Source organism: Zea mays, chromosome 1 (assembly GCF_902167145.1).
Source record: "Zea mays cultivar B73 chromosome 1, Zm-B73-REFERENCE-NAM-5.0, whole genome shotgun sequence".
Classification (NCBI taxonomy): Eukaryota; Viridiplantae; Streptophyta; class Magnoliopsida; order Poales; family Poaceae; genus Zea; species Zea mays.
Window position 1 is genome coordinate 37,304,331 of NC_050096.1, and position 15,200 is coordinate 37,319,530.

Here is a 15,200-nt window from a genome sequence, read left to right on the forward strand (position 1 = left end):
GTGCGGCCCCGGCGGCTCCCTGCTCGCCCGGCGCGGCCCCGGCGTGGCCCCGGCGCGGCCCCTGGCCGGTTCAACCGCCCCCTGGCCGGTTCAACCGCCCCCCCCGGTTCAACAGCCCCGGCCCGGTCGCCCCGCCCCCATCCCGGCCTCGCCTGACCGTATCCTCGCTCGCCCGCGCTCGCGATGATTATTTGTTAGTTGATAGTTAATGTCAAACTCCGTTAGTTAGCGTGTTGCGTCGCGCGCTTCGCCGCGCGACGGATTTATCTAAATTCAGATTCTATCTATGTGATGCGTCGTGCGTTTCGTCGCGCGACGATCCATTTTAATTTCAGGTTGTTTAAGGTGTAACGCCGTGTGTGTATTCACGCGACGTTCCACTTTAGGCTCAGTTTAGTCGACACTTAACATCTCCTCATAACTAAGGCGAAGTGTCTCGTTGCGTGCCCGGTCGCGCGATGAGTCGTTAACTTCTTAATTTGTTTTAGAGTGCTATGTCGCGCGTCTCGCCGCGCGACCATCCTTTTTATTTATCTCCACCTGCTTATAATGATTAGACATGAAACATGACTTTACTTTACGCTAAACATAGTGTCTACATTAAATTTCCGTCCATTAAGCGAGTGGTTAATTTATAATCATGCAACGTGATCGTTTCTCGACTGTCTTTTCCTCTTTCTCTCTTAACCGTACTCGCGAGCCCGCGTGGAACGTCTGTTTACTTATTGCATTCTATTGTATGGTGTACTGTTCTTTTGTATTGAATATGTGGATGTATGTATGTTTGCGCTCGCATAGAGAACGATCCGGTCGAAGAGCCCGAGGAACCCGCAGGAGAAGCCCCTGAGCAGCAGTCGGTTGGTGGAGGCAAGTGTCCCTTGACCTATCTCTGTCCTATTCATTATTTAATTCACCTCCCGCTCTACACATTTATGCCTAAGGATTGACTAGCTTTTGTGATCCATGTCCTTGTTTACCTATCTGGGTTGGATTATTATTGTTTAGCTTTATGCTATTGCTCAAACTCTAATCAATGAACATGATGAGATTATCTATGATACGCTGTTTTCCCTTCTCTTATTATGATGTTGTACTTGTGGTCTTCAAGGGGGCTCGAGCGGTTTCTCGAGTGCCTCTCCGTAAGGACCTGTTCTATGGATGACCGCCCGGGAAAACAGTGCAACCATGAGGGTGGAATGGGATGCCCTTAGCTGAATAATTAGAGGATCCGGGGGTGTAGTTCACTTAGCCGTCGTGCCGTCAATGGGGCTCGGTGTATGCGGCTCGCTCTGCCAAGTTTGGGTTCGCCCCCTTGGGGAGGAGTGCGGTGCATTTAGGAAACCTAACGGGTGGCTACAGCCTCGGGGAATCTTTGTAAAGGCTACGTAGTGATGCCCTGCTGGGTCACCTTGGTAGTGATCAATGGAGAGTCATGATCTCTAGGCAGAATGGGAATCACGGCTTGTGGGTAAAGTGCACAACCTCTGCAGAGTGTTTGAAAACTGATATATCAGCCGTGCTCGCGGTTATGAGCGGCCAAGGGAGCTCCAGTGATTAGTGGTACTTGATCAGAGATACTTTGGTACAGGTGGCTATGAGATCGATGGTTTCGGTTATGACTATGGTGCTGGTAAGTGGTATTCTTTCCGTTTGGAAAGGGTACATCGGGCTAATAACTTGGGTTAAAGCTAAAACCTGGCTTTCTATTAGTAAATAATAATCTGACCAACTAAAAGCAACCGCTTGACTTATCCCCACATAAAGCTAGTCCACTACAGCCAAACAGGATACTTGCTGAGTATGTTGATGTGTACTCACCCTTGCTCTACACACCAAACCCCCCATCCCCAGGTTGTCAGCATTGCAACCACTGCTCAGGCGAAGATGAAGCTGTGGAAGGAGACTTCCAGGAGTTCCAAGACTACGACGAGTTCTAGGCGTGGGTTAGCGGCAACCCCCAGTCGGCTGCCTGTGAAGGCCGCGGTTATCTACGTTTCTTTTTCGCACTTTGATTTATTGTAAGGACTATATGGACGTCTCAGACGTATGATGTAATCGACTATTATTTCCCTTTTTAATACTATTTGAGCACTGTGTGATGATGTCCATGTTATGTAACTGCTGTGTACGTGAATAACTGATCCTGGCACGTACATGGTTCGCATTCGGTTTGCCTTCTAAAACCGGGTGTGACATAAGTGGTATCAAAGCCAGGCTGACTGTAGGACCGCTAACCTAGAATAGAATGGTCGTTCTAAGGACTATAGACCTCTGTCCCTGCCTTGACTTTGATATCCCTTCAAAAGTTGGTCATACCGACCAAACCTATGTTCTACTATATATTATACCTTGCTGAAAATCATGTTTTATTCTAATCCTTCATTTATCTATGATTCATTACTTGCTGGTCATATTGATTCTGTTCTCACCCTTTTGCTTGCGATGTCTTTTGTAGATGGCTCGACTTAGACACACTGCACGAAAGTCCGTCATCCCTTTCTTACCCTCCCGCCTTGCTGAGCGTCCGCTTCGCCGTCCCGTGGCCGGACAGTCCAGCCACTTGGAGAGACTGCACCACCGCCTACATGAGGAGCAGGAACGTCGACGACAGGAGCAGCAGGGCTCTTCCTTCTTGCTCCAGCAGGAGATAAAGTCTGTGAGGAGCTGCTCCCCTGTGCTTCCTCTGGAGGCGCCCCCTGCACCATCACTGGGCGCCCCAGCTTCTGGAGTAGCTGCTGGAGGAGACCCAGATGACGGAGGTGGCGACGACAGCTCGAGCCACGACACCGACTTCTCTGCTAACCATGAGCCGGAAGGATGGGTTGCTCGACCCATCACTCGCGACGCTGCTCGCGGGTGTCACTTCCACGATGCGCTCGACACCCTGCTACGTCGGGCATTTAACCGGCGTACTTGGTCCATCGAGTATCGCTGTGTGGTCTACCAGCACAGTCGCGGGGTCTACCCGGACCGCTGGGAGGCAACCTGCTTGGTGCGCCGCCCGGAGAATAGTCTCCAGGGTGCGGAGGCCTGCTCAGAGCACTATTCTATCTCTGAGCGGGACTCAGCTGAGGCAGCCATGCAAGATGTTGCACGGCGTGCGCTTTCGCACTACTGCTCGATTTTTGGTGGGGTAGCTGATGGCCTTGACCTGAAGTATTACCCCCACCGTCCATCTGGCAGCACAGGAGGCGTGATTGTCTCACCTGTCGGTGAGGGCAATCCTAGGTTGAGCAGCACAGTCAGCCTAGCCGCCGTGCTAAACACGGAGCTGGACCATGCATTAGACGAGCTGAGTAGGGCTCGTGCTGAGATCGCCCTGCTGTGGGCTGAGCGCGCGGAACGTCGTCACCTGGATGATGGTTCCCCCGCTCCCGTCGGGACCCAGCACCCGTACTGCTCACCTCGGCGTGGACACCAGTCGTATGGCAATCCCGACTGCAAGACCAAGATAAATCTAGAACCATAGATCGTTAGAGTTGGATCTTGTAATTAATACGAAATACATACATAGAAGCTACAGTATTAGCGTTAGTCTCGGTCTTAGTTAGTCTTAGTTAGACAGGGTAGTTTGCTATATCCTGTGCATTCATGTTTGTCATGATGAACTATGTTTGGTTTGGATCTTTGTAATGACTGTCGCCAGAGTGTGGGTATCCCCTGCATTTTGGTTTACCTATTATGTTAATGGAGTTAGTTATATAGTTGGGAAACCTTTTATTCCACTTTCCTCTTTATCTGAGAAGCTGTGTGGTCTGTGTTGGAGATCAGTGAAGATGCTCATCTGTTCAGTGCTGTTGAAGAATTCTATACTCTTTTCTTATGCTGCAAGATTTGCCAGATCAGTTCTGATGTGTGGTTGCATTCTGCAGATGTCAGAGAACAGGCGCAGAGGAGGAAGGCGTGCTCAGCAGGAGCGAGCCGCTCAACAGGAGGAGGTGCCCCAGCAGCAGCACCTGCCGCCCCCGCCCCCGATGTCCATCGAGCAGATGTTTCTGATGCAGACTCAGGCAGTTCAAGCCATCGGTCAGACTTTGGCCGCCATTCACCAGCAGCAGCAGCAGCAGGCCCCACCTCAGCCTCAGATGCCTCAAATGCTCAGAGACAAGCGTGCTGAATTCATGAGAGGTCATCCACCAACGTTCGCTCACTCTTCTGACCCCATGGATGCTGAAGATTGGCTGCGCACTGTGGAGCGGGAGTTGCATACCGCTCAGTGCGATGACAGGGAGAAAGTCCTGTATGGTCCCCGTCTGTTGAGAGGAGCAGTCCAATCATGGTGGGAGTCTTACCTCGCCACCCATGCCCACCCTGACGCCATCACCTGGGAAGAGTTCAGAGGTAGCTTTCGTCAGTACCATGTTCCTGCAGGTCTGATGACAGTGAAGAAGGAGGAGTTCCTGGCCCTCAAGCAAGGGCCATCGTCTGTTAGTGAGTACCGGAACAGGTTTCTGCAGTTGTCTTGCTATGCTCCTGAAGATGTCAACACCGACGCCAAGCGACAGTACCGTTTCCTGAGAGGCTTGGTTGACCCTCTGCAGTACCAACTGATGAATCACACCTTCCCGACATTCCAGCACCTGATTGACAGAGCAATCATGACAGAGAGGAAGCGTAAGGAGATGGAGGATCGTAAGCGCAAGATCAGTGGACCCCAGCCTGGAAGCAGCAATCGTCCTCGTTTCTCAGGCAATCAACCTCAGCAGTTCAGGCAGAACCAGCGTCCACCTCAGCAGCATCAGCAGTTCCAAAGGCAGTATCCTCAGCATCAGTACCAGAACCGTCAGAGCAATCAGTCAGGAGGTCAGTTTTAGAGGCAGAATCAGCAGGCACCTCGTCTTCCTGCCCCAGCAAACCAGCAGAACAACCAGGTAGCACCAGCTCAGGTTGGAAACAGAGCATGTTTCCACTGTGGAGAGCAAGGCCACTGGGTGATGCAATGTCCGAAGAAGGCAGCCCAGCAGCAGTCAGGCCCCAATGCCCCAGCGAAGCAGAACATGCCTCAGCCTGGATCAGGCAATCGCTCTCAGCCGCGCTATAATCATGGAAGGCTGAACCACTTGGAGGCTGAAGCAGTTCAGGAGATCCCCGGCATGATAGTAGGTATGTTCCCAGTCGACTCCCATATTGCAGAAGTGTTATTTGATACTAGAGCAACACATTCTTTCATTACTGCATCATGGGTAGAAGCACATAATCTTCCAATTACTACCATGTCAACCCCCATTCAAATTGACTCAGCCGGTGGTAGAATTCGAGCCGATAGCATTTGTTTGAATATAAGCGTGGAAATAAGGGGGATAGCGTTTCCCGCCAACCTTATAGTAATGGGTACTCAGGGAATAGATGTCATCCTAGGGATGAATTGGCTAGATAAGTATCAGGCAGTTATCAGTTGCGATAAAAGGACAATCAAGTTGGTGTCCCCACTAGGAGAGGAAGTGGTGACCGAGTTAGTCCCGCCTGAGCCAAAGAAAGGAAGTTGTTATCAGATAGCTGTTGATAGCAGTGAAGCAGACCCGATTGAGAGTATCAAGGTTGTGTCCGAGTTCCCAGATGTGTTTCCAAAGGACTTACCGGGTATGCCACCAGAGCGGAAAGTTGAGTTTGCTATAGAGCTTCTTCCTGGAACCGCCCCTATCTTCAAGAGAGCTTACAGAATATCTGGACCAGAGTTGGTTGAGCTTAAGGAGCAGATTGATGAGCTGTCAGAGAAAGGTTACATCCGGCCAAGCACCTCGCCTTGGGCCGCCCCTGTCCTATTTGTGGAGAAGAAAGATGGCACCAAGAGGATGTGCATCGATTACCGAGCTCTGAATGAAGTCACGATCAAGAACAAGTATCCCTTGCCTAGAATAGAAGATCTGTTCGACCAGTTGAGAGGAGCCAGTGTGTTCTCCAAGATTAATCTGAGGTCAGGTTATCATCAGCTCAGGATCCGACCTTCGGACATTCCGAAGACGGCATTCATTACCAAGTATGGTTTGTATGAGTTCACAGTGATGTCTTTTGGTTTGACCAATGCGCCAGCGTTCTTCATGAACTTGATGAACAGTGTATTCATGGATTACCTTGATAAGTTTGTGGTGGTATTCATTGATGACATTCTGGTTTATTCTCAAAGCGAAGAAGAGCACACAGATCATTTGAAGATGGTATTGCAGAGATTGCGAGAGCACCAGTTGTATGCAAAGTTGAGCAAGTGTGAGTTCTGGATCAGTGAAGTCCTGTTCTTGGGTCACATAATCAACAAAGAAGGATTGGCTGTGGATCCGAAGAAAGTGGCAGACATTTTGAACTGGAAAGCGCCAACAGATGCTCGAGGAATCAAGAGTTTCATTGGAATGGCTGGATATTATCGGTGATTCATTGAAGGGTTTTCGAAGATTGCGAAACCAATGACAGCGTTGCTAGGCAACAAAGTTGAGTTCAAGTGGACCCAGAAATGTCAAGAGGCCTTTGAAGCGCTGAAAGAGAAGTTGACTACAACGCCTGTCATAGTCTTGCCTGATGTGCACAAGCCCTTCTCGGTGTATTGCGATGCTTGTTACACAGGTTTGGGATGTGTGTTGATGCAAGAGGGAAGAGTTGTGGCTTACTCGTCCCGACAGTTGAAGGTTCATGAGAAGAACTACCCAATCCATGATCTAGAGTTGGCAGCAGTGGTTCACGCACTGAAGACATGGAGGCACTATTTGTATGGACAGAAATGCGATGTTTACACAGACCACAAGAGTCTGAAGTACATATTCACTCAGTCCGAGTTGAATATGAGGCAGCGAAGATGGTTAGAGTTGATCAAAGATTATGAGTTGGAGATTCATTACCATCCAGGCAAAGCAAACGTAGTGGCAGATGCTTTGAGCAGAAAGAGTCAAGTCAATCTGATGGTCGCTCGTCCGATGCCTTATGAGTTGGCCAAGGAGTTCGACAGGTTGAGTCTCGGATTTCTGAACAATTCGCGAGGAGTCACAGTCGAGTTGGAACCTACCTTAGAGCGCGAAATCAAAGAAGCGCAGAAGAATGATGAGAAGATCAGTGAGATCCGGCGACTGATTCTAGATGGCAGAGACAAAGATTTTCGAGAAGATGCAGAAGGCGTGATATGGTTCAAAGACCGCTTGTGTGTTCCCAATGTCCAGTCCATTCGGGAGTTGATTCTCAAGGAAGCTCATGAGACAGCCTATTCGATTCACCCTGGCAGTGAGAAGATGTATCAGGATCTGAAGAAGAAATTCTGGTGGTACGGAATGAAGAGGGAAATCGCAGAGCATGTGGCTATGTGCGATAGTTGTCGAAGAATTAAGGCAGAGCACCAGAGACCTGCTGGATTGTTGCAACCGTTGCAGATCCCTCAGTGGAAATGGGATGAAATTGGTATGGATTTCATAGTCGGATTGCCTCGCACTCGAGCCGGCTACGATTCCATCTGGGTAGTAGTGGACCGCTTGACCAAGTCAGCCCACTTCATACCTGTCAAGACCAACTATAGCAGTGCCGTATTGGCAGAATTGTATATGTCTCAGATCGTTTGTCTTCATGGTGTGCCAAAGAAGATAGTGTCAGACAGAGGAACGCAGTTCACCTCTCATTTCTGGCAGCAGTTGCATGAAGCCTTGGGCACGCATCTGAATTTCAGTTCAGCTTATCATCCGCAGACAGATGGCCAGACCGAAAGGACCAATCAAATTCTTGAAGACATGTTGAGAGCCTGTGCGTTGCAAGATCAGTCCGGATGGGACAAGAGATTGCCTTATGCAGAGTTTTCCTATAACAATAGTTACCAGGCCAGTTTGAAGATGTCACCATTTCAGGCGCTCTACGGAAGGAGTTGCAGAACTCCGTTGCAATGGGATCAGCCCGGAGAAAAGCAAGTGTTTGGGCCAGACATTTTGCTTGAAGCCGAAGAGAACATCAAGATGGTCCGAGAGAATCTGAAGATAGCGTAATCAAGACAGCGAAGCTATGCAGACACAAGAAGAAGAGAGCTGAGTTTCGAAGTCGGAGACTTTGTCTATCTGAAAGTGTCACCGATCAGAGGAGTCAGAAGATTCGGAGTCAAAGGCAAGCTAGCACCCCGCTACATTGGTCCGTATCAGATCCTTGCAAGACGTGGAGAAGTGGCCTATCCGCTCAGTTTGCCACAGAATTTGTCTGCTGTGCATGATGTCTTTCATGTGTCTCAGTTGAAGAAGTGCTTGCGTGTGCCAGAAGAGCAGTTGCCAGTGGAAGGTCTTGAAGTCTAGGAGGACTTGACCTACGTTGAGAAGCCAGTGCAAATCCTTGAGGTTGCAGACAGAGTCACCCGAAGGAAGACCATCAGAATGTGCAAAGTCAGGTGGAATCATCACTCTGAAGAAGAAGCAACCTGGGAGCGTGAAGATGATCTGATGGCCAAGTACCCTGAGCTCTTTGCTAGCCAACCCTGAATCTCGAGGGCGAGATTCTTTTAAGGTGGATAGGTTTGTAACGCCCTGAATTTGGGGGTAGAATTTTTTCTTCTTTTCTCTCACCAAATTCGGGCGTTACTCTCTTTTCTCTTTCCCCGTTTGCTCCTTCTTCCCAATTTCAAACCAGTATAGCGACAAGTGCCCGTGTCATGTATAAACCAAAACCTAAGTGTCATGGGTGTTGCATTATGCCGAAGCACTTTTCTTTGTCTGATGTTGAGTGTTTGTTTCGTTCCGTTCCGGATTTCGATTCGCGATTTAATTCCGTTTAGTGGTCCGCGCACGTCGTGGGTTTTCAATCCGCGAAGTGGCTCGACCCAACCTAGCCCAGCCCAGCCTAGCCGGCCCGGTCCGGCCCGGCCCTGCGCGCCCCTGGCGCCCAACCCCCCCCCCCCATGCGCCCCCTCCTCTCCTCCCTCTCTCATTTGGATCTCCCGCGCAACAACCTCTCCTCTCCCTCTTCCACCTCTCTCTCCCCGTGGTGCCCTAGGATTTGGAGACGGCGATCACCGGATTTTGGACCCCGAGGTGAGCTCCCCTCCCCTTCTTCTCTCTCTCTCTCTCTCCCTCCTCTTCTCTCCCCCGCGCGCGCCCTCTCTCTCCCCCTGCTCGTGCGCGCCCCTGCCCTCCCCGCTCGCGGCACGCGGCCCCACCCGCCCCCTGCTCGCGCGACGGCGCCCCCCGCCCTTCCCCAGCCCCGGCGCAGCGACGCCCCCGCCCTCCCCTGGCCCGCGGCAGCGCGGCCCCGCCCCCTGCCCACGCGGCGGCGCGCGGCCCCCACCCCCCCTGCCTGCGCGGCGGCGCCCCGGCCCCGCTCCCTGCTTCCCCGGCGCGGCGTGGCCCCTCGACCCGGCCCTGCGCGCGGCGGCGCGGCCCCGCCCTGCTTCCCCCCGCGGCGCGCGACCCCGCCCCGGCCTCCCCGCGGCGGCGCGGCCCCGGCGGCCCCTGCTCGCCCGGTGCGGCCCCGACGGCTCCCTGCTCGCCCGGCGCGGCCCCCGGCGCGGCCCCGGTGTGGCCCCGGCGCGGTCCAGCCCCCGGCGCGGCCCCTGGCCGGTTCAACCGCCCCCCCCGGTTCAACAGCCCCGGCCCGGTCGCCCCGCCCCCGTCCCGGCCTCGCCCGACCGTATCCTCGCTCGCCCGCGCTCACGATGATTATTTGTTAGTTGATAGTTAATGTCAAACTCCGTTAGTTAGCATGCTGCGTCGCGCGCTTCGCCGCGCGACGGATTTATCTAAATTCAGATTCTATCTATGTGCTGCGTCGTGCGCTTCGTCGCGCGACGATCCATTTTAATTTCAGGTTGTTTAAGGTGTAACACCGCGTGTGTATTCACGCGACGTTCCACTTTAGGCTCAGTTTAGTCGACGCTTAACGTCTCCTCATAACTAAGGCGAAGTGTCTCGTTGCGTGCCTGGTCGCGCGACGAGTCGTTAACTTCTTAATTTGTTTTAGAGTGCTATGTCGCGCGTCTCGCCGCGCGACCATCCTTTTTATTTATCTCCACCTGCTTATAATGATTAGACATGAAACATGACTTTACTTTACGCTAAACATAGTGTCTACATTAAATTTCCGTCCATTAAGCGAGTGGTTAATTTATAATCATGCAACGTGATCGTTTCTCGACTGTCTTTTCCTCTTTCTCTCTTAACCGTACTCGCGAGCCCGCGTGGAACGTCTGTTTACTTATTGCATTCTATTGTATGGTGTACTGTTCTTTTGTATTGAATATGTGGATGTATGTATGTTTGCGCTCGCATAGAGAACGATCCGGTCGAAGAGCCCGAGGAACCCGCAGGAGAAGCCCCTGAGCAGCAGTCGGTTGGTGGAGGCAAGTGTCCCTTGACCTATCTCTGTCCTATTCATTATTTAATTCACCTCCCGCTCTACACATTTATGCCTAAGGATTGACTAGCTTTTGTGATCCATGTCCTTGTTTACCTATCTAGGTTGGATTATTATTGTTTAGCTTTATGCTATTGCTCAAACTCTAATCAATGAACATGATGAGATTATCTATGATACGCTGTTTTCCCTTCTCTTATTATGATGTTGTACTTGTGGTCTTCAAGGGGGCTCGAGCGGTTTCTCGAGTGCCTCTCCGTAAGGACCTGTTCTATGGATGACCGCCCGGGAAAACAGTGCAACCATGAGGGTGGAATGGGATGCCCTTAGCTGAATAATTAGAGGATCCGGGGTGTAGTTCACTTAGCCGTCGTGCCGTCAATGGGGCTCGGTGTATGCGGCTCGCTCTGCCAAGTTTGGGTTCGCCCCCTTGGGGAGGAGTGCGGTGCATTTAGGAAACCTAACGGGTGGCTACAGCCCCGGGGAATCTTTGTAAAGGCTACGTAGTGATGCCCTGCTGGGTCACCTTGGTAGTGATCAATGGAGAGTCATGATCTCCGGGCAGAATGAGAATCACGGCTTGTGGGTAAAGTGCACAACCTCTGCAGAGTGTTTGAAAACTGATATATCAGCCGTGCTCGCGGTTATGAGCGGCCAAGGGAGCTCCAGTGATTAGTGGTACTTGATCAGAGATACTTTGGTACAGGTGGCTATGAGATCGATGGTTTCGGTTATGACTATGGTGCTGGTAAGTGGTATTCTTTCCGTTTGGAAAGGGTACATCGGGCTAATAACTTGGGTTAAAGCTAAAACCTGGCTTTCTATTAGTAAATAATAATCTGACCAACTAAAAGCAACCGCTTGACTTATCCCCACATAAAGCTAGTCCACTACAGCCAAACAGGATACTTGCTGAGTATGTTGATGTGTACTCACCCTTGCTCTACACACCAAACCCCCCCATCCCCAGGTTGTCAGCATTGCAACCACTGCTCAGGCGAAGATGAAGCTGTGGAAGGAGACTTCCAGGAGTTCCAAGACTACGACGAGTTCTAGGCGTGGGTTAGCGGCAACCCCCAGTCGGCTGCCTGTGAAGGCCGAGGTTATCTACGTTTCTTTTCCGCACTTTGATTTATTGTAAGGACTATATGGACGTCTCAGACGTATGATGTAATCGACTATTATTTCCCTTTTTAATACTATTTGAGCACTGTGTGATGATGTCCATGTTATGTAACTGCTGTGTACGTGAATAACTGATCCTGGCACGTACATGGTTCGCATTCGGTTTGCCTTCTAAAACCGGGTGTGACACATCAAAATATATCAACAACAAGATACCAATTGAAAACGTTATTTTGAAAATTTTTAGGTGGTGGTGCGGTCCTTTTGCTTTGGGCTTTATATTTCTCCCCCTTTGGCATTAATAGCCAAAAACGGAGTCTTTTGAGAGCCCTACTTTACTGTCTCCCCCATTGGTACAAGTAAATATGAGTGAATGATTATACCAAAGTGAGAGTGATGTGGAGTGATGGCGAAGGGTAAATGATACCCGTAGAGTGGAGTGGAAGCCTTGTCTTCGCCGAAGACTCTATTTCCCTTCCAATCTACGACTTAGCATAGAAATACACTTGAAAACACATTAGTCGTAGACATAGAAGAGATATGATCAAAGGTATATAAATGAGCTATGTGTGCAATGTTTCAATCAAAGTTCTGAGAATCAAGAATATTGAGCTCATTCCTAAGTTTGGTAAAGGTTTTCTCATCTAAAGGCTTGGTAAAGATATTGGCTAATTGTTCTTTGGTGCTAACATAAGCAATCTCGATATCCCCCCTTTGTTGGTGATCCCTCAAAAAGTGATATCGAATGTCTATGTGCTTAGTGCGGCTGTGTTCAACGGGATTATCCGCCATGCGGATTGCACTCTCATTGTCACATAGGAGAGGGACTTTGCTCAATTTGTAATCATAGTCCCTGAGGGTTTGCCTCATCCAAAGCAATTGCACGCAACAATGGCATGTGGCAATATACTCGGCTTTGGCGGTGGAAAGAGCTACTGAGTTTTGTTTCTTTGAAGCCCAAGACACCAGGGATCTCCCCAGAAACTGACAAGTCCCTGATGTGCTCTTCCTATCAATTTTGCACCCTGCCCAATCGGCATCTGAATATCCTATTAAATCAAAAGTGGATCCCTTGGGGTACCAAAGTATAAACTTAGGAGTGTAAACTAAATATCTCATGATTCTTTTCACGGCCCTAAGGTGAACTTCCTTATAATCGGCTTGGAACCTTGCATAAAGAAAGCATAATATCCGGTCAAGATGCACATAAATAGAATAAAGATCCTATCATCGACCGGTATACCTTTTGATCTACGGATTTACCTCCCGTGTCGAGGTCGAGATGCCCATTTGTTCCCATGGGTGTCTTGATGGGCTTGGCATCCTTCATTCCAAACTTGGTAAGTATGTCTTGAATGTACTTTGTTTGGCTAATGAAGGTGCCCTCTTGGAGTTGCTTCACTTGAAATCCTAGAAAATACTTCAACTCCCCCATCATAGACATCTCGAATTTTTGAATCGTGATCCTACTAAACTCTTCACAATTAGATTTGTTAGTAGACCCAAATATGATATCATCAACATAAATTTGGCATACAAACAAATCCTTTGCAATGGTTTTAGTAAAGAGTGTAGGATCGGCTTTTCTGACTCTGAAGCCATTAGTGATAAGAAAATCTTTTAGGCATTCATACCATGCTCTTGGGGCTTGCTTGAGCCCATAAAGCGCCTTAGAGAGTTTATAAACATGGTTAGGGTACTCACTATCTTCAAAGCTGGGAGGTTGCTCAACATAGACCTCTTCCTTGATTGGTCCATTGAGGAAGGCACTTTTCACGTCCATTTGATAAATCTTAAAGCCATGGTAAGTAGCATAGGCAAGTAATATGCGAATTGACTCAGGCCTAGCTACAGGTGCATAGGTTTCACCGAAATCCAAACCTTCGACTTGTGAATAACCCTTGGCAACAAGTCGGACTTTGTTCTTTATCACCACACCATGCTCATCTTACTTGTTGCGGAATACCCATTTGGTACCTACAACATTTTGATTAGGATCTGGAACTAAATGCCATACCTCATTCCTCGTGAAGTTGTTGAGCTCCTCTTGCATAGCCAACACCCAATCCGAATGTCTTAGTGCATCCTCCACTCTGTATGGCTCAATAGAGGACACAAAAGAGTAATGTTCACAAAAATGAGCGACTCGAGATCGAGTAGTTACCCCCTTATGAATATCACCAAGAATGGAGTTTACGAGGTGATCCCTTTGAATCGCTTGGTGGACTCTTGGGTGTGGCGGTCATTTTCCCTGATCATCTTCCTTGTCTTTATTAGCTTCTTCTCCCACTTGATCATTGTCCTCCTCTTGAGGTGGCTCATCCTCTTGATCTTCATTTTCATCATCTTGAGCTTGATCCTCATCTTGAGTTGGTGGAGATGCTTGCATGGAAGATGATGGTTGATCTTGTGCTTGTGGAGGTTCTTCGGATTCCTTAGGACACACATCCCCAATAGACATGTTCCTTAGCGTGATGCACGGAGCCTCTTCATCATCTAGCTCATCAAGATCAACTTGCTCCACTTGGGAGCCATTAGTCTCATCAAACACAATGTCACAAGAAACCTCAACTAATCCAGTGGATTTGTTGAAGACTCTATATGCCCTTGTGTTTGAGTCATAACCAAGTAAAAAACCTTCTACAGCCTTAGGAGCAAATTTAGATTTTCTACCTCTTTTAACAAGAATAAAGCATTTGCTACCAAAGACTCTAAAATATGAGACATTGGGCTTTTTACTAGTAAGGAGTTCATACGATGTTTTCTTGAGGATTCGGTGAAGGTAGAGCCGGTTGATGGAGTAGCAAGCAGTGTTGATTGCTTCCACCCAAAACCGGTCTGGTGTCTTGTACTCATCAAGCATGGTCCTCGCCATGTCCAATAGAGTTCTATTCTTCCTCTCCACTACACCATTTTGTTGAGGTGTGTAGGGAGAAGATAACTCATACTTGATGCCCTCCTCCTCAAGAAAGCCTTCAATTTGTGAGTTCTTTAACTCTGTCCCATTATCGCTTCTTATTTTCTTGATCCTCAATCTGAACTCATTTTGAGCCTGTCTCAAGAATCCCTTTAAAGTCTCTTGGGTTTGTGATTTTTCCTGCAAAAAGAACACCCAAGTGAAGCGAGAATAATCATCCACAATTACTAGACAGTACTTACCCCCGCCGATGCTTATGTAAGCTATCGGGCCGAATAGATCCATGTGGAGTAGCTCTAGTGGCCTGTCCGTTGTCATTATGTTCTTATGTGGATGGTGGACGCCAACTTGCGTTCCTGCCTGACATGCGCTACAAACCCTGTCTTGCTCAAAATGAATATTGGTTAGTCCCAAAATGTGTTCTCCCTTTAGAAGCTTGTGAAGATTCTTCATCCCAACATGGGCTAGTCGGTGATGCCAGAGCCAACACATATTAGTCTTAGAAATTAAGCAAGTTTCGAGTTCAGTTCTATTAAAATCAACTAAGTATAGCTGACCCTCTAATACTCCCTTGAATGCTACTGAATCATCACTTCTTCTAAAGACGGTAACACCTATATCTGTAAAAAGACAGTTGTAGCCCATTTTACATAATTGAGAAACAGAAAGCAAATTGTAATCTAAAGAATATACAAGAAAAACATTGGAAATGGAATGGTCGGGTGATATAGCAATTTTACCAAGTCCTTTGACCAAACCTTGATTTCCATCTCCGAATGTGATAGCTCTTTGGGGATCTTCGTTCTTCTCGTAGGAGGAGAACATCCTTTTCTCCTCTGTCATGTGGTTTGTGCATCCGCTG